The following is a 20,062-nucleotide window of genomic DNA, read 5'->3' as shown; positions in this document are numbered from 1 at the left end:
TGGATGGGAAAACCTTATAGCTCAGAAACTTAAGAAAATTTTCTGGGCAAATAAAACGTCAGGGTTCCAACCTACCCGACACAGACAACAGGGGCAAGTTTAGTGATATCAAGCACAGAAACACTGAGCTGCCTGGCAGAAGCGAGGGGTGGGCAGAGTGGGAGTGCAGCAAAGAGAACTGAGCTATCACAGGGGAAAGTGTAGGAGAGGGGGCTGACATCCCAACATAAGGAGGAGAAGCTGAGTAGAGCAATGGAACTGAGCCACCCAGTCAAAGGCAATGTGGTGGAAATAGGAGGGGTTAAGCAAAGCAATCAAATCAAGTTGTCAGTCAGAGGGGAGAAAGAAATATGCCTAGCTGATGACAGCAACACAAGTAATACCCGGGGAAAAAGAGGCTGGGACCATGGAGAAGGGCATGGATGAGCATTCCTGAAGCTGAACCTCAATTTGAATGCATTGTCCATTAGTAGTTTGATTTGAGGTGATCAGGAAGCTGAGAGACATGATTTTCAGCCGCATTCAGGCAGTCCAAAAGCCAGTTGCTATCCTTGCTAGACACAAAAGCAACCATTTCATTTTCCACACAAGTCAGAGTAGAAAGTGTAACAACTTCAAGAACCTAGGAAAAGTTAGAAGCAATATTTGCTGCTGCTACAGGACAAGGCTCTCAGCCCCAAATCTCTCAACCTTTCTGGTTGCTGGAAGGAGTCTTTCTTTGTTCCTTCATCAACCACTGTTTTTGAATCCTCCTCTCCAGTGAATAGCTCTTATATGGGTCTCTGCCAATGTGGTTTGGAGTTTGCAAGAAGCAGCAGAATGCAACTAGCAAAATTTTACAGGTTCCCAATAGCAGCAATGAAACCTGACTAGATTCTGCTCAGTTGTCACTCTGCTGCTGCCTGGAGAGACAATGAAACTGTCTGAGACTCAGGAAGACAGCACCACTTTGGTTCATACTTGGATTGCATTTGGAAGGTTATCAACCATAAAGGCTAGAGATTTAATTTTCTTTTTAAATGAAAGCTTAGACTTTGTAGAAGTTGATGACACTCACCTGGGAAAGTTTCCTGCTTACTGTGGGTCAAAGAGAAGTGAGTGGATTTAGTTACTCTATATAGTGTAGCTTTTTATTGAAGCCACACATCTTGCACAAATCAGACTAATACATATTTTCAAGATAGTTCAGGCTTGTTCATTAATCTCAAACTTTTCATTTTTCATAATGGGTCAGATCCATATTTGTCAAACACAACTTAAATTAAAAACTCAGAATCTATCAAAGAACAAACTTTAACCAACATGATGAAATCCACATTAGAGTTGTCTAGTTCTAGTGCAGCCAGCTACGGTCATGTCCCAAATCAAGACTAAAGTGTATGATAGATCTAAGATATCTTAGAAATTGGTAATCCACTATCAGTTTTTAAATTAGATAAAGTATCTTTTCATTTACGGACTTCTAGTGCTGCTCCCTCATACAAAGGATAAATTAAGGAACATATGGAAAGTAAGAAAAATAATGAATTACAAGAGAATCAATTTTTATGAGATAGAAGAACAATCAGCAAGGAGCCCGTATATCAACCTACAATAAAGACAAATATTAAACAAGGAAAAAACCTGCCGCTTACAGGAAATTATATCAAGAGTATTTCCCTACTGAACAACAGCAACATCAAATGATCATTCAATACTACATAAATAAAATACATTCAATGTACAAGATGTGAGGATGCTGAACCTATTTATCAAGTGATATAATGTACAGTATTTAATACTTTAACAAAAATCCATTTTTTATGTAGCCCAGTATTCCTGAAAACATTTTGTCAAGGAAAAATCCTATTTTCTCAAATATTTTGTCCAAGATTTAAAGATACTATCCCAATCTCTGATCAAGATAGAAATCTCATTCTTACCTTCTTAATATTAACTCCTAGAAAACCTCAAACCACATTTGATGAATTCACATTGTCACAAAGTGCATAGTAATATTAGTTCATTTAATTAGTTCCTTCAAATGAAATTGTGTAGATGTTGCTCATTAAGATGAAAGACTAACAACAATGGACTGAGCCAGGCATAACGCAGACAGGTACAGGGCAAGCTTCCCTGACAGTTCTGTCAATTCACCTCATCTCTTGCTATTCTTGTCATGGATCTCTTGAGTAAATATTGCCAATTACGCAGCATACAGATGGGGATTAGTATGAGACCTGTAAACTCATAAATTACAATATAAGATCCAGCTCTCCACACTGCACTAACCGCTCTGAACCTACCCCTCATTAGTTTTCTAAATCATATGCCATCTTTTGCAGGAACTATCTATGGCTTGATTAGCTGTCATCTTTTCCAGACCTCAATCAATGAAGGGAAGATAATAATTATATAAACCTAAGAAAGGTGTACTGTCCTAGGTTTGAAAATGATAGCCTAACACACACACTATACCTTAAATTAGAGATTGATGCAAACTCTAAATCTTACTCTTGCTTCTCATAAAAATTGTTGGGGCTCAAATTTTTGGGACTTAGGTCTGCATAAGCCTTTGGGTCTGATATAGAACCAAGGCCCCCGGGAGCTTATTTTTAGTTCTGAGCTCAGGGGAAGGAAATACAGTCAGCGTACTCTCTCCCCTACCTAGCCCCCTGCTCCTTCCAGACACCAATACCCCCAATCCCTTTCAAGCACATATCACCCAAAAAGCGTGGGGAAGAGGTGAACCAGCCACACCAAAACTGCAGTTTCTTCCAGAGCATCTCCTGCGGGTAGTACAGCTAAGAACCACCCCAAACAAGGACCAGTGCTCAAGTTGGCCAACTGATGTAAAATAAACAGGCTTAATTGTAAAAGACAATGATCAGGACTGTCTCATCTGCATTTTTTTGAATTTAACTGTCAAAGAGGACCATATTTAAATTAAAATGTTTCAAGGGCACAGTTCAAAAAAGTGAAGCAATGCATTCTCAAGCAAAGATACAAGCATAAATGCTGAGTACATCAAGTGCTCCCACAACTCATTTAAAAGCCCATCTCTCTATTCTTGTGCAAATAGAGCATCTATTCCTCTCCATATATTTGAATGGTATGCTACAGTCAAAGGAAGAACAAAAAAAAGAGAGACAATCATAATCATATTCATCTGAGCCATATTATATATTGAGTGCCATTCGTATGCACAGAGCTTTGTAAGCATACAAGGACTGTGAATGGGCAGCATTCTTATCCTGTTTTCAACACAGCACATACACACTGGGTTAGCGTCCAAAAATGTACACATCCTTTCATTTATCCTTAACAACAAAAAACACGAGCTATCCTGAGATTCCTTCTGAGCTAGCTATTCCTTGGGTCTGGCCTTGCCTAATCAGAGATGCATATAAACCCCTTTTACACACCTGGGCTGGAGCTAATGATATCCAGCTGGTGTGGCAGCCGGGCGTACTCAGGAAAAGAGCCCTGCACCTCTGTTCAGTGCCCTAGAAGCTGACATCCTGTCACAAAACGAAACAGAGATGACACCAAGAAGTTTACTATTTAACATTAATATATATTAATAAATATTAAGAATATTAGTGTATAATAATAGCCATTGGAAAACTGCCCCCTCAATTCCCCCTGGAAATTATGAGGCAGATATTTTAATTTGGAAGATCAAATTATATCCAGTACAGGATAAGATTTTGCTGAAGATAGAGGACTAAATTGTGGCTTTATGCCACAGTCTGCAGAAGTGTACTGACTGTCCAAACAGAATCTTCCCGGGGCACTGTGCCTGATGCAGCTACAATGCCTTGAAGAACACTGGGGTTAAAAGGCCAGTTCTACACCCTATAAAAGGGTGCAATATGCTCTCCTACCTATCCATACCAGTTCAAATGTCTGGGGGTGAAGGATGGCATAGCCCTTTCTCAACTCACTACTTTTGGGATTTCTACTATTGCTGGACATTGCTACAGACCCTAGATTCTTGTGCTCTGAAAGTGCAAGGAATGAGTAAGAGCAGGAAAAGTCTTTACTCTGTTTTGTGCAGATTATAGGCTGAGTAAACACGGGCTATAGTCCATATTTATTTCGTATCTGGGTTTGCCTTTATTTTTGACTTAAATAACAACAATAATACATAAATTTCTGACTAAGCTGTGTCTGAAGCTTAGGTGTTCCTATAATTTTCCCCTCAGGACTTCTAAATCCAGACCCTAGTACTCTCTCCTCAAAGAAAGGCTCAAACCCTTTTATATTCTGGGCTGGAGCTAATGGGACCCATCTCCTGAACTGACTTTAGAAGGTCTCTGCAAAAATAACTGCCCTCTGATCAGTATTTGAGACTTGACAACAGGATGACTCAACAGGAGACCATTACATTACTGTGCTGGGTCCTAAAATCTGCCCTATTACCCTGGGATTGAGTTTGGTACTGTACTGTGTGGGGTACTGTACAGGAGCACAAGGGAGAGATTGAACGCTCTTTTAAACCTCCCCCTCTCTTGCACACCCATGAAGATCTAAGTAACTGTCACATTCTGTGCAACATCAGAGTTCTGGAATCAATCCTGAGTCTACTGAACTTAATGACAAAACTTGTATTGATTTCAGTGATGAAGTATTGGGCCCTCACACTCTCAGTTTGGATACCAGCAAGAGGTACATGTGGTGACACCAAAGCCAAGAACATGACAGTATATTTATTTTTAAATGATATCCTCAGGAATAGCTATTAGTAGATAAAATATTTCTCCTCCTCTGACTTTTTATAGTTGGCCTTCCAGGCTGAGATTTTCAAAAGAGCCATTGAAATGCATGCCAAACTCACTTAGACTTTGAAAATCCCAACCCAAGTGTTTCTTTACAATATAAAAATAATAATATCTTCTATCTTATGTGCTAAATTCAAGTCATCAGGCTAAAGTACATTTCAGCACATTCTTAGTTAAATTACTTTTTAAAATTTGCTCATCTCAAAATACAGAGCCAGTACAGGTCTCTGGCTCATACTCTGTGCAATGATGTCCCTCCATCCTCTCGGGGGGATATGACACCATTCCAGAATGCTAGTGACAGGAGTAAGGGAAATTTTCTTTCCACCCCCACCCTGTTTTATAACACTACATAATAATTTTGTAAGGTTCTCATTCAAATATTCCCATTTTATCTCCCATACACTATGAATTAAGAATATTGAACATTTTACATGAATTTGAAATACTGTAAAACCCAAGATATTAGAATACTCCGGAAAGAATTTATTTTAGCGACAGACTCTAGCATTATTCAATTGCAGGAAGATGTAAGTGTCACCAGCACAGCCCATGATAAAGGGTCATGCTGAGTGCAAATTATGACCTCAAAAACTACAAAACAAATTAAGACGTATTTTTAAATTACCAGTGTTCTCATATTACATATTAAAGCCCCATTTATTTTGGACATCCAGCCCAACATTTTAAAAACCGTCTCCTAATTTTGACTACCCAATCCTGAGATAACTTGGGCCTGATTTTCAGAGGTGCGGTATCCCTGCAGTTCCCAGTGATTTCAGCCACATCAACCTATCTATGTACCTATTCCCTGAATATCTCCCTCTATCTCTAACATAGTCCAAATGTCAAAATCAATAGTGTAAGATATATTTCGGAGGCTTGCACTAAAACCATCTCACAGCTCATTCACCTCATCTTTCAAAGTGTTAGGGGAACCCTGGTAATTACAATCAACTCTACCAACATGTTTGAACTTTATAAGAAAATGCTTGCTAGAAGGCCAGCTACTTTACAACAACCCCCTCATTAGAACAGTGGATAATCAGCTGTAGTAATTTAATAGATTTCATCTCCCCTCCTTATATTTGAAATTGTAGTCTCAGGTATTTTCATTGTCCAGAGAATTAATTGGAGATATTTGTATTATAAAATCACACTGTAAATTAAACAAACTTAATTACATTGATTTGTTAAATTACGTTGTGCACATTCTGTCTCTTGTTCATCAATTTAGTATCATTCAACAGTTTGAAAGTTGGAACATAGCCTGAAAATGTGGTATTTATTGTCACTATAGCAACCAAAGGAGTCTGCATAAGGAAATACCAAGCAATAAGATGTGAAACACCATAGAAACAGAATGAAAATGGAATGAGCTGTGTCAGAAATTACTAAACCTGCAGCAAAATTTTGGGAAAAAACAAGTTAATGGATAGAGTTACAAATTGGGTAAACAAAAAAAATATATATTTCACAGAGAATCAATGAATTATCAATCTCACAGACCACCTGTTCTTCCATTCCTAATCAAACAATTTCCTTGTGGCAAACTACAGCAACTGCTTACACGGAAAATTTATACAGTATAATTCCAATTGTCCAAATTCCCTTTAATACAAGAGTCTTAGTTATCCAAATCCACAGTTTGTCCCCAGCATCGACCTGGTCCCCCAAGCCATTTCGATACACAGGAGTGTACTGTGTTAGGTAAGTATTTGTGTATTTTTAGCTGTCTGGATGTAAACAAATAGCTGGAGGCAAGGAGAAAAAACAGCATCATGCAACCAACCAAATCTTTGTGAAGCACAAGTGATCAAGGGACCACAGACTGGAAAATCCAGAGGGGTCACAAGCTAGGAAGTCAATGAACAGACAAAACACAGAGGAGGGGTGCACTAAAAGCGGAAGAAAGAAGCATGTGTCTTGTGGGTTCCATCATTTAATTTTTATATTATATATGTAAATAAATACGTCTTGGAGAGGATGATTAAGGCTTAGTCCCATGCATAAGGAGCAACATGGATGGTCACAAAAACAGCAGTGTGAAGACACAAGGTTGGTGACAGCAAAGGGAGAACCAAGAAGGGACAGGAGCAGAGAGATGGGAGGAGCTAAGCTATGTGAAAATTGAAAGGAAAAAGTGAGATTAGTCACCAATGGGCTACCTCAAAGATCACCTACCTAGTCATGACCTTCCCTTGCAGAAACAGTATGTGCTAGAGGGATGTTTTCCATTAGAAAAATCCAAGATAAGACTGTCAGATGTCTAGGGACAAAGCATTTGAGTGACAGGGTCCCAGCTCTGGAACACTTTACTAGAGAAGGTCACACTGAGTTGGATTCTTAACATGTTTAGATCTAAATGAAAGTCCCACCTCTCTAATAAAGCCCCAGCAATGGCATCCTCCCAAGAACCCACAATTGAGGGGATTGGCAGGGAGAAGTACTGTAGAACACAAGATGGAAAGGGGGAGGGACCCACTCAAATATGCACATTGAAAACAAGGATGTTTTGGGGGATACTGCCATAGGGTACATAATACATTATCTTCAATTGTTGTAGAGTGCCCACATACATTGATCAGAACTAGGATGAACAGATGTCCCGATTTTATAGGGACAGTCCTGATATTTGGGGCTTTTTCTTATATAGGCGCCAATTACCCCCCACCCCCGTCCCGATTTTTCACACTTGCTATCTGCTCACCCTAATCAGAACCTTAGAAAAACCAAAAATAGATTAGACAGATCTTTTGAGGGAATATACCAGCACTATGATATCTCTTCCAGCTGGGACCTGCTGATAGCACTCTCAAGAGGTAACGTCAGGAACATGAGTATTTCAAAAGCCAATAAGAATGCAATGCAATTTAGAATGTTTCACATAAGACTAAAACTCAGACTATAAAAAACAGCCAAATAATTTGGCTTGTTAGAATATTGCTAAAGTACACTTTAAAGCTTAAAGGGCATTTGCCACAGCTTGTAGTAAGAAGGGGAAATATTTTGAATGAACAATTAACAGAAATGGCATTAAAAGAAAATTAAAAATTAGGTGTCTAATTCTTGATCTCACGTTAGGGAGATCAGGAGTAACTCCTCTGGTGAAAACTGTTATAAATTAGATGAAGAATCAAGCCCTCAACAGGTTTACGTTCTCCGACAGTTATCACTGTATCTTGTCTCCAATAATGCTGCTATACTGTAGTATTATATAAATAGATAAAAGCACTCAAAACCAGAATAGAGTAATAGCTAAACTGCTGTTAGTTCTACATGGTTCTCTACAATTCCTTCCAGCTGAAGGAACCAACAATTGACTTAGGAAGTTATGAAGGAATTCAAATGTAGTGTTGTTTTCCCCCCCCCAGTTTGCCCCACTACTGCACTGTATAATAAATGTAAACATAGAATGATATCATTTCATCTCTGCTGTTCACCTTTCCAATGACCTTGAAGAGAAAACACCCTGCAGCCTGAATTTTGTTTGACATGCAAGTCACACAGGCAGGATAATATGACATCCCTACCTACCAGCTAAACACCTTTAATACATTAATTTCTCCTGAATAAAAGTAAATACTGGATGGATGCTGTATGTCAATGGCAGAATCAACATGTGACTTAGTCAAAATGAAAGCTTTGTATACAATAAAAGAAATAATATAAATTAAATATATAATGAAATAAATATAAATATAATATAAATTCTTTGTTTTAAGGATTAACACAGCCAAAGCTAAAATCTTTCTAGCTACTGCCATTTTTGATACTTTTTATTGAATTTTGTAAACATGAGCAGTAATCAAGAAAAATACTTTGATAAGAAAGGTGAAAATACACAAAAATAATAAAATCCACACACAGAACACATATTCTGAGCAAAATGGAGTCAGAAAATAGTATGATTTACTTACAGACTATTGTGCCATAACAACTCAAGAACAGAAAAAGATACCTGGATTTAGCCTAGTCCAGGCAAATGGAAGAAATCTAAATCTATAACATATTATTGCATTTTTAAGGGATTCAAACTCAGTTCTTCCAAATGACATTATCATAGCTAGATTGCTCCTAAATTTATAACATTACAAATTATGTTTATTATTATTTATTAAGGCTGACAATATGCAAGATACAAATAAAGACATGGGGCTAGATTCACAAAGGAACATAGGCCTCTAACTGCCACTTTAGACACCTAAATCCCACAATCAGGCCCCACTGGGATTCACAAAACTCCTGCTCAGCTGCCCCCGGACTCTGTAGGCACCTAAACTCTCTCAGTGCCTGAATTTTTTTCTATAAAAGCTCTTTAGGCACTTATGTTCCTGCCTCTGAGCATGTGCACTGCAGCCACACACCAACCGATTGGACTCCCAAGTAGGGTTGCCAACCCTCCAGGATTCTGCTGGAGTCTCCAGGAATTAAAGATTATGTCCTATGATGAAACCTCCAGGAATATGTCCAACCAAAACTGGCAACCCTACTCCCAAACCCAGTGTGATGTACTACTTGGGGGAAGACAGGAATTCCTCCCCCTAACTCGCCTGTGGAGCCCAATCTGTTAAGCATGCTCAGGCCTCGCATACTGGATCAAACCCTTATAGATGAGCTTAAACAAAATGTCTGGAAGAAGAGGTGTCCACCTTATAATTTTTAGCCCAGTAATTAGAGAACTCACTGGGGATGTGGGAGACCCCGGTTCATGCCCTCCCTCCACCTGAGAGGGAGAAGGGACTTGTACTGGGATTTGCCATCTCTTAGGTGAGTGCTCTAACCCTGGGATGTGGAGCTCCCTTAGTCTCTCCTGTTGAAGCCATTCCACTGTGGATAAATAATGAAAGAATCATTGGACCAGAGAGACAGAGTGAGAGAGACAGAGAGCAAGCCTGAGAATAACTCTGTAGCTTGGTGGTTAGAGAACTCACCTGGGAGACCCAGACTACAGTCCCCTTGTGCCAATGACTTCTGAAAATAATCCACAGTAGAACGGCTTCAACAGGAGAAACGGAGGGAGCCTAACATAAGAATATCCCTTAGCTCAGTGATTAGGGAGCTCACCAAAGAGGTGACTGATCCCAGTTCAAAATCTCTTCTTCCCTCTTAGGTGGGAGGGGGGACTTGAACTGGGGGCCTTCCACATCCCAGGAGACTGCTCTAACCTCTGGGCTAAATTCTTATATATATAAGGTGAGTACTGCTTTGGTTTCTTTCTATATCAGGGTTTGCAGCTAAGAATCCCAAGCAGAGGGAGGTGCATTCCTGCAGCCCAGACTTACGCACCTATCTCTGAGATGGGGTAGGGCTTAGCACATCCCCCGTGGCTTGGAATTTCCCATTGGCCATCTTAGGTGAGGGGCAATTTTCCCTCTAATTTTTTCCATACATGTGTGGAATGAATTTTGTTATGTGCAGTAAATTATCGAGGTAATTTATGAATGTGCGCCACCAGTAGAAACAAAAAACTTAGATATAATATATATATTTTAAAAGTTACCGTAGGGATACTTACTTCAGCCAGGACAGGTTAGGCATTTTAGAAATCACTGCTCAAAGAATTAAATTTAAGCGTAAGAGAGAAATAAAAATTATGAAATGCATAGACCAGTCAAAAAACTAAAATAACAGTACTTTGAAATAATAAAATTACAGAGAATATATGTGCATTGCAGGAAGTATCAAGAAGTAACAACAACAATACAAGTATGTGTTGGGAAGTGAGTGTGAAAGACAGAGAGAGAGAGAGAGAGAGAGACATGGGTTGCCCTTTTAAGTATGTTCACAGCCTGGCAGGACTCCCCAGTGGACTGCAGCTGCCCTTCAGGTAATCAAATATTGCTAACTTTCACGCTATATGGTGCTTTTCCTTAAAGCCCCAGTGTGTATACATGGGCACAGGAGGATGATATTGAGGAAAAAGTGTGTGTATATACAGCATCCCCTTGAGTTCTGGGAGAAATGGAGCGGCTTCCTCCCATTCTGAGTTATAGCCAGGGGACTAAAACTTAAAGTATCCATACGCCCAAAGTGTGGAGTCCTGGCTGACAGCTCTGACATGGAGCTGCATGTCGATAGAGAAGTCAGGCCATTGCCCCAGTCCCAGGCAACATGGATCCAGGGTGGGAGAACACATCTCCCAGACCGCATTCCTCACTGAAAGGGACCCCCCACTTTTTTTTTTTCTTATTCCACAGAGGACCCAGCCCTCTCTCTCCACCAGAGGCAGCTCCGTGGAGGTTACTGTCATTCTAGTGTTTACACATCAATTTATAGTGTTATGACTCTACCTTCACAATGGAAAAAGATAGAAACTCGGGGATTGTTTTAATTAAAGCGCAGAATTTCAGATGATGGCAAAATGCAGTCCAAATGGTGAAGCCTCACTAAAATCTTGAGCGCTGCTGTTTCTTTTCAGGCCTATGGTTTGTTGCTGTACTTTGCCCTTTATAGTAGATTGGCACTCAAAGCAGACAGCACCAGCAGCCACCAGCAAGCTCCCTCCGTCCCACTCCTGAGTCCTGTCACATCCCCCCCCCCCGCATCTCTGCAGAGATGGGGTACAGGGATGGGAGGAGGGGGACACCCTGATATTAGCGTCCCCCTTCCCATCCACTCTGCATAGCAAGCAGGCTCCCGCGGGAGCAGCTCCAAGGCAGAGGGCAGGAGCAGCAGGCAGTGGGCGTAGGGACACCTGAAGTGCGCGGCACTTGATAGTTTGCTGGGCAGCTGCCCGGCTGCGCAGCTTAGAGGGAACTTAGGTGAGGAGCTGCCTAGTGTGTTGGCCTTTGTGAATCCCATTCTGTGGCACCTATCTCTCCCCATGCATTGGATAGGGAGCCTAAGTACCAAATTCAGGCATTGTGAATCCCAGTGATTTTCTAGGTGCCTAAAAGTTAGGCATCACTACACCTCGTGATTTTTGGGGGGAATCTAACCTATGGTCCCTGTCCCAGGGAACGTAAAATGTAAAAAGGAGATGATCAGCCAAGACTGCACTAGCCGACACAGAAGTTGATAATAACACACAATCTTTTTAGTTGCTGATAATAAACTGGGATAGTGATACACTTATATTAACAGGTTTATATTTGTGGGGTTCATAAAAGAAACTGGGGTTCTTGAGGGATTTGCATGAGGAGAGGAAGGAAAACTGATACAATATAGGGAAGTCATTCCAGATAGAGGGGACTGTCTGGTAGAAGGTATGAAGAGGAGAGTGGGAGAAGGAAACCAAGGGAGCAATGAATCTGGCTCATTTGTGGAGTAAAAGGATCAAGGTGAAATCTGAAAAGAAAGAAAAGCAGAAATACAGACTGAGTTACACAGAACTGGCCCGCAGTTAGGACTAAGGGGGTGTGAATAGCAGTGCACACCAAAGTACTGCACCGTACCTCCCCCATATGGATACTGTGGGCATGAACTGAAAGATTCCCAGTTTGCATTAATGTAATTCTGTTTGAATAGGATTATATAATACGACCTAGGAACCTTTTAGTTCGTGCCTGCAGCATCCACACAGGGAAGTTACAGTGCAGCACTTTGGTGCACACTTCTATTCATATCCCTGTAATCCAACTTGTGGGGCACTGTAGACAAGCCCTTAGACTTGATTCAATAGGCAAAGGAGAGCTGTTATTCAAAGAGGAGAGTGAATAGCAGTGGGTAAGGAAGTTTAGTTATGGTGGGAGATAACCAAGGCATAGACAAGCATTGTAGCTGAATGGCCAGTTTTTTAATATGTTGTAGAAAGAGAAGCAGTAGAATTTAACACCTAAACAGCATGGATGTGGATGGAGGCATGTGTTGCACTGCCCAGAAACAACAACAACAACAGCAGCCTCTAAAAATGCTATAGAATTAAACTGCACAAAATTCTTCTTCAAAACAAGTTAACTTTTTAATAATTAGAAACATTGATGAGATTAATGTTGACAGAAAATACATGGCAATACTGAATACATCATTTTGGATTAGGAAGAGCATGGTCTCTTCAAAACAGTCTATAAAGGATGGTCACGCTTTCACAATATAAGACAGATAAAAGTGATTTTATACACTACAACCACTACAGCATTAATCAGATCAAATATTTCCCAAAAGTTCTGGCAACAGGTCTGACAGTTTTTTCAGACTTAATTTGCAAGCACAACTATAAACAAGTAATCAGAAGTTTCAAAACACAACACTGCCAAATTGTGGGAGGAAATCTATAAATTCTGGCATTTATGCCACTTTAAAACACAGAAGCCCTGCAGCCTTAATAAATTTTTAAACCACTTGATAATTCTACCCTGATACACCATTGGCTAGAAGGTTATCATTACTTCAGAGAGAATTAGAGACTTATAAAATGAGCAATGTAAGATGCAGGCAATGGGTACAAAATCTAATCCGGCCATGCACTGTCCCCCAAAGGAAATTATCATACCTATTATTTTCTTTAGACCTAAGCATTTCCAAGCTTTCATGGCTGGTTGAACTTTTTTTTTTTTTTACTAGCTCCATGAGCAGAAGTGCTTTTCAAATGCCAAAACTGCTTTACACCAGTGCAAAAGTTTTGGGAGAAATGCCAGAAAATGTTCACACCAAAGTGGTATTGGCAAGATGCCAAAATTTTGTTGCTTTTGAGTGGAAAAAAGTTCACATAGCTGTATCACAACAGCTTAAATACTATGGACAGATAAGACCATGAGCCTCCTGGACTAAATGTGATAAATGTGATCTAGCGTATGCATTTTCTCTAAACTGATTTATAAAAAAAAATGATAATACTTTGCAAATATTTTACTAGGTTTCAGACTACATGTTCCCTCCATAATGTAGACTAAAAATAGTCATGATAAAATTGAAAAGAGCAAAACTCATGGATGTATGATTAAAAAAAAAATGACCAAATGCCATGGACTTTTTTTGTCCCCTAAATAAATTTTATGTTCTTATTTTAGGGCAAATAAATAGATCTGTGCTGTACTGTGCTAAGAGTGGACAGACCTGAACACAGTAGTTGCCATACTACAACTGAACTTTATAAACACAAACTAATTCTCAACATGCTTTTCTAAAAGCCCTTTTAGTTTGCAAAAGGAAGAAATACCATTATCTTTGGTGGAGTTCAAGGCATTACTGACAGTTCACCACTATAATCCTTTGTGTTGCCTCAGTGTTATGTTGAAGTCCTGACCTGCCTTCTGTCAATTGCTCATGCAACTCATGGTTTAACCTGCAGCATTCAAGGTTCTCTCTCTGAAACTGGTTCAGCTGTTTGGCATCACATCTTTCCAACAGCATGCAAAAACACCACTTTGTCAGAAAGCCATGGATATTTAAAAACAATACGATAAGAATTGGAGTCCATGACTCCTGTGACAGATCTGACAAAAATGCAGCCATGATTATGATCTTTCAGCAAAGAAAATGTTTACACTGAAACACTTACTTTGAGGATACAGGATGAAATAACTATTTCTCCATTTTACTGTATCTTCCATTTGATCATTAGAAAATAATGCAACCAATTATGCTCAAAAGTTAAAAACAATGGAAAGATCATGTCTCCATTAAGAATAATGTTTTCCAAATACTAAGTATAAATTCCATGTTAATAAAGGTAAGTATCCCCTGAAGGCCCCATTTTAGATATTTAAAAGGTAGATGGATTTCTCTTCAAAACATTACAGAATGAGATTACCGTATTACCTGCCAAAATTATATAAATAATGAAGTTTTGTAAATGCGAAGAAAAACACATTTTAATGCTATAGTAATGATGCATATTAATAGTTATAATTAATAAAACATTTAATCATATAGTTATTACTGTCTAACTTAGTATATAGTATCTATTTACAACATGCAAAACTGAAGTCAAAAGATAGAAAGACTATCGATGAAAAAGAAATGCTGAGAGAAAGCCATTTTAGGCAGACACCTTTTTAGGCAGCAACGATTGAAGCACAGCCAGATTATATCTAATGTCAAAGCAATAACATTAAATAAAAGGATGTAATTAATTCCAGGTGCCTGCATTCCAAATTTTAAGAGGTGGGATTGATCACAGGTACTATCAGTGTAGCTCTGGCTGAACACATTTTAATTTAATCTTAAGCATCAATAACAATGTAAAATAGAGTGACCAATTGTCTAGCACTAGTCTGCTGCATATGAAAACCAAGAGCCACTTAATACCCAACTTGTGACGTATCAGAGTACTTCACTGAAGGAGGACGGAAAAGGGGGAAAATGTTGACATGACATAATTGAGATGGAATTCCAAAATTTCTGAGTTGAGATCTTCCTATGAATGTGCATCTTTATAGTGTGAAATTACTAAAAGCACTGATGCTAGCAGCAGGATTCCTTCCTGTAATGTGAAAGGCCCCCCATTCTAGGCAGCATGTTTGATATTAATTATGTGGGAAGCCCTCCCCCAGAACTGCCCTGAATTACTGGCAATGTGAATTGATTACAAAATAATTAGTACTCCAGAATTATCTTACTAACTCTCCCCAAAATCCTAAACAGGCCCTGTGCATTGTGGTGTCATCACAGGGGACAGAATTCAGTTACCAGGAGAAAGAGGAGAGTGGAAACAGCAGCAAATACTGTTTCACAAGCCTGTATACAAAGAAAGATTTATGCTGCATTACAAGCCATTAGAAAAAAGGACTGAAGCCATTTCTTGCAGTTTTCTCCTAACTGATTCAGATGTACCTATAGAGAGATGTCCTATCTTGATCTTTTCCATCACCTGCTCCACAACCATACATTCATGCAACTAACAGAGGTAACAAAAGGTAGCAGTTTTGTTAGATGCCTCTTTCTCTTTCCATGAATCAGCATAAGCCTTTCTATGTATGAATGCACCAGCAGAGATGCACTTCCAACAGCGGAACCAAACAGAGAGACTCCATTAAAGATGGCCACTGGAACTAGGCTTGAGTAACCAAAGAAGAAAAATGAAGGACATGTAGACTGACATTTGGAAACTTATTATCCCTGTTCATTAATTTATTTTACACAACCTTTTGTGGAATGTAACTAAAATTGGTATTTGTCAACATGGGTTGCTTGGAACTATGATAGTAGTCTGATTCATGAGGGAGGCAAGGCAAAGCACGAGGTTCATGCTTACATGTCACTTACATGATCCAGAGACATTGGGCCAGGTTTTGGCTCCCATATGGCACTCCAGATGTGTATTAGGGGTATAAAGGGACTGCAAAAGCCTGAGTAGGATTCTCCTGATGCAGGAGTTGTACAGGAATGACATACGTGGCTTGACTCTGCCAGGGATGGGCATATGGGGAGGGGGAGTAGCTATAACATTCAGTGCTGTATGGATCTTGGACTGCGGAGGAGCCCATAGGCAGCCACGTATAGGCTACCATCAATTACAGCAGCTCTACCTTATGCTTTAGGCTGTACCAGCCCCCACTGCAGACAGAATTTAGGATGTATAAAGTTACCTTTGCTCTCTTTCCTCTTGGGTCAGGCTTCAGGATGTGCAGCACAGAATCTATTTGCATTAGTTTTTGAGAGTTAGAAGTGAAATTATCATTCAGTGAGAGAGCAGTGTGGTGGTTTGGTTGCAGACCCTAAGGAAGGATTTTCACAGATACAAAGATTTTGATAGGTTTCAGAGTGGTAGCCATGTTAGTCTGTATCAGCAAAAACAAAAAGAACGAGGAGTACTAGTGGCACGTTAGAGACTAACAAATTTATTTGGGCATAAGCTTTCGTGGGCTAAAACCCACTTCATCTGATGCATGGAGTGGAAAACACAGTAGGAAGATATATATAACAGTACATGAGAAGATGGGAGTTGCCTTACCAAGTGGACGAAAAATCGCTTTTGTAGTCGTAATCAGGGTGGCTCATTTCAAACACTAGACAAGAAGGTGTGAGTAACAGTAGGGGAAAATTAGTTTTTAGTTCTTGTAGTGACTCATCCACTCCCAGTCTTTATTCAGGCCTAATTTGATGGTGTCCAGTTTGCAAATTAATTCTAGTTCTGCATTTTCTCGTTGGAGTCTGTTTTAAAAGTTTTTTTGTTGAAGAATTTTGATACAACTACAGAAACAATTAATAATTAAGACAAAACATCAAAACTTTGAAGAAAAATATACACTAGGCTTTCAGCCAAACACCACAAAATGCTATCATGCTCAGATGATTGTTGCTAAAATAGCCAACTGGTATTATAGAACGCCTTCCTACATACTTAGGAATCTAATATGATACTGAGATCTTGAGAAAGGGGAGAAGTGCAAACAGGGGACCCAAGAACACCCTCTCATTCTGGCCCATACTTTAGCATTATCACAGGCTTACTGAATTACTGCTACAGTAAACGCAGAGATATAAACAATGAAGGGAATTTTCCCAAAATTTTGTGTTACCATTCTGCATTTATCTTTGTAAAATATATCAAAAGTATAAAGTTCAGCAACTTGCAACTGTTGCTGAAAATAATCTTTATGAGACTGAAAATGCTATTTTAAGCAACAATTGTTCTACTCTTGCTGCTCATCCTAAAGAGAACTCTTTTGAGATCCTATGTCACTTTTTAAATGGAGTTTTTTTACACACTAAAGAAAAAAGGGATTTCTCTCACTGAAAAGAATGTTAGCGTACAATAGATTCATGAAGAAATTGTGTTTCTAATATTATATAAAACTCTTTTCTTCTGCACAGTACATGAACACTTAAAATATAAATGTCAGAAAAAAACAGAATATATTGTAGAAGTGTCTTATATTTCAGCTAAAAGTTTTTAGGTGCCTCATGTCAGAGTGCCCAATCTGAGACACCTCAAAGGGACTGACTTTTAGAGGACGGGTGTTCTTCATCTTCTAAAAAGCAGGCCTCTTTAAGACATCTCCATTTGGGCTCCCAAAAACTGAGGCACCTAAAATCACTGACAATTTTAGAAATCTTAGACTTAAACTTTCAATGTGCATTATATTGCCTTTATCAACATTGAGAATGTATTGCAGCTATCAAAAGCAAAGTTATGCACGTTGGAAAACATAATCCCAACTATACATGCAAAATAATGGGGTCAAAATTAGCTGTTACCACTCAAGAAAGAGATCTTGGAGTCATCATGAATAGTTCTTTGAAAACATCTGCTCAATGTGCAGCCTCAGTCAAAAAAGTTAACAGAATGTTAGAAACCATTAGGAAAGAGATAGATAAGATGACAGAAAATATCATAATGCCACTATGTAATTCCATGGTACGCACAACACTGTGTGCAGTTCTGATCATCCCATCTAAAAGACAATATATTAGAATTGGAAAAAGTACAGAGAAGGGACCGTTCAGCTTAGAAAAGAGACAATTAAGGGTCAAAATGATAGAAGTGCATAAAATCATGAATGGTATGGAGAAAGTGAATAAGGAAGTGTTATTTATTCCTTCTCATAACACAAGAACCAGGGGTCACCCAATGAAATTAATAGGCAGTAGGTTAAAAACAAATTTAAGGAAGTACTTCACACAACACACAGCCAACCTGTGGAACTCCTTGCCAGGGTACATTGTAAAGGCCAAAAGTGTAACTGGATTAAAAAAAGAATTAGATAGGTTCATGGAGAATAGGTCTATCAATCGCTATTAGCCATTATGGTCAGGGATGCAACCCCATGCTCTGGGTGTCCCTAAACCTCTGACTGCCTGAAGCTGGGACTGAACAACAGGGAATGGATCACTCAATAAATTACCTTGTTCTGTTCATTCCCTCTGAAGCATTTGGCACCAGCCACTGTTGGAAGGCAGGATACTAGGCTAGATGGACCATTGTTCTGGCCCAGTATGGCCATTCTTATGTTCTTAACTTTATTTACCTTGTAGACTAAAGTATCTTCAATTCTGAAGGCAAAACTAAGTGGTTCAATTTGCATATATTGCAGCTATAAAGCATGCATATTACTGTATAGTAAGTATACACTCAACTTTTTCTAAAATATGTATTGGTAAGTGAAAGATTCTTTTCCTCAACAAATTAACCTAACAAACCTTTATTCTGACCTATTATGTATTCTACAGATTGGGAAGGAAGAGCAAGACTGCTTCCTGGGTTACACCAAATTCTCCAGCACCTAACCTATAAGGGTTATATTACTGAAGAGTAATTTACACCACCTCCATATCCAGGCTGTGGAAAATCAGAACTTTAACAGGAGAGGAGGCTGGGCATTAGTGCAGAGGCAAGGGACCTTGGCATTGATGTATGCATCTTGACTTCAGCAGACCTTGGAGGATCCATGGTATATGGATGGAACCCCTAATGTGTCTTTCGGGGAACCAAACCCATCACCCAGTCACAAGAATTCCTTGTTCCTCTTTGGAGTTTTTTTTCATTTTTTACGCAGAGGTTTGATACCACCGCAACCTTAGTAAGGTGTACCCAGATATAATGCTGGATATTTTATAAGCATTGTTACTATTACTGCTATTATCCATTTGGGCCATACAATTAAATATTATACACTATCAGATTTTTATTCCAGTTCAGCACTAGAAACTGGATCATACTTCTACACTACAGGTAATTACGTAAAAATTTGTGAGTAGTTTAATTTAAAAGCTATGGTCAGCAACCTAATTCTTGACCATGCAAAATGTTTTATAAATAGTTCCATGTGCACCGTTCATCTGGAGACTTACTAGAGTCGAATAATGACCTTGTATTTTGTTCTCATTTACTCTGAAGTAGCCAAGCCTTCTGTTTTTAATTACATACTTAATACACCTGGCATGGTCTAATTACAGAAAACAAAACATCACTTAAACAAAAGGTGACCTTGAACTTAATCTATCAAAACACCAGTTAGTTTTAAAAGTTTTCAATTTTTAACAAACTGCCAAGACATGCAATAGTAATTTTCCAGATGTGATCATATGCCTTTAGAGCAACAGACTTACTACATTAGGAAACATCTGTATACACTTTTTAAAACTGTATTGCTTTCCTCATTATTAATGCAAATCCTCTTAGATTTCAATAGCACTATAAACCGTCCTATAGGAAAGCATTAAGTTCACACTGCTAACATCTTTAAAATGTCCTAGAATACATTAAACCTAGAAAAGGCAATCAACAGCCTGTTGGAAATAGAGCAACTTGCTTCAGAAATTGAAGTCAGTGATTTTGCATAAATATTAATGAAGGAAACATATAGCTATGACAACAGAGTTGCCCTGTAAAAAGGATGACAACTTTTAAACAAGGGCCCCAAATCAGTAAGATATTTAAACACAAGTCTAACTTTAACCACAAGAGTAATCCC

The 20,062-nt window shown here is 38.9% G+C and overlaps 1 protein-coding gene across 1 annotated transcript in view; it reads right to left on the bottom strand.

Annotated features, from left to right (window-relative positions):
- The window catches only part of STK3 (serine/threonine kinase 3), a 285,794-nt gene that overhangs the window by 16,289 nt on the left and 249,443 nt on the right, over positions 1–20,062 (bottom strand). The gene's annotated exons all lie outside the window — the stretch shown is intronic.

This window comes from Emys orbicularis, chromosome 2 (genome assembly GCF_028017835.1).
Source record: "Emys orbicularis isolate rEmyOrb1 chromosome 2, rEmyOrb1.hap1, whole genome shotgun sequence".
NCBI classification, from domain to species: Eukaryota; Metazoa; Chordata; order Testudines; family Emydidae; genus Emys; species Emys orbicularis.
Note: the sequence above shows the minus strand (reverse complement) of the source record. Positions and strands in the feature narration are given on the sequence as shown.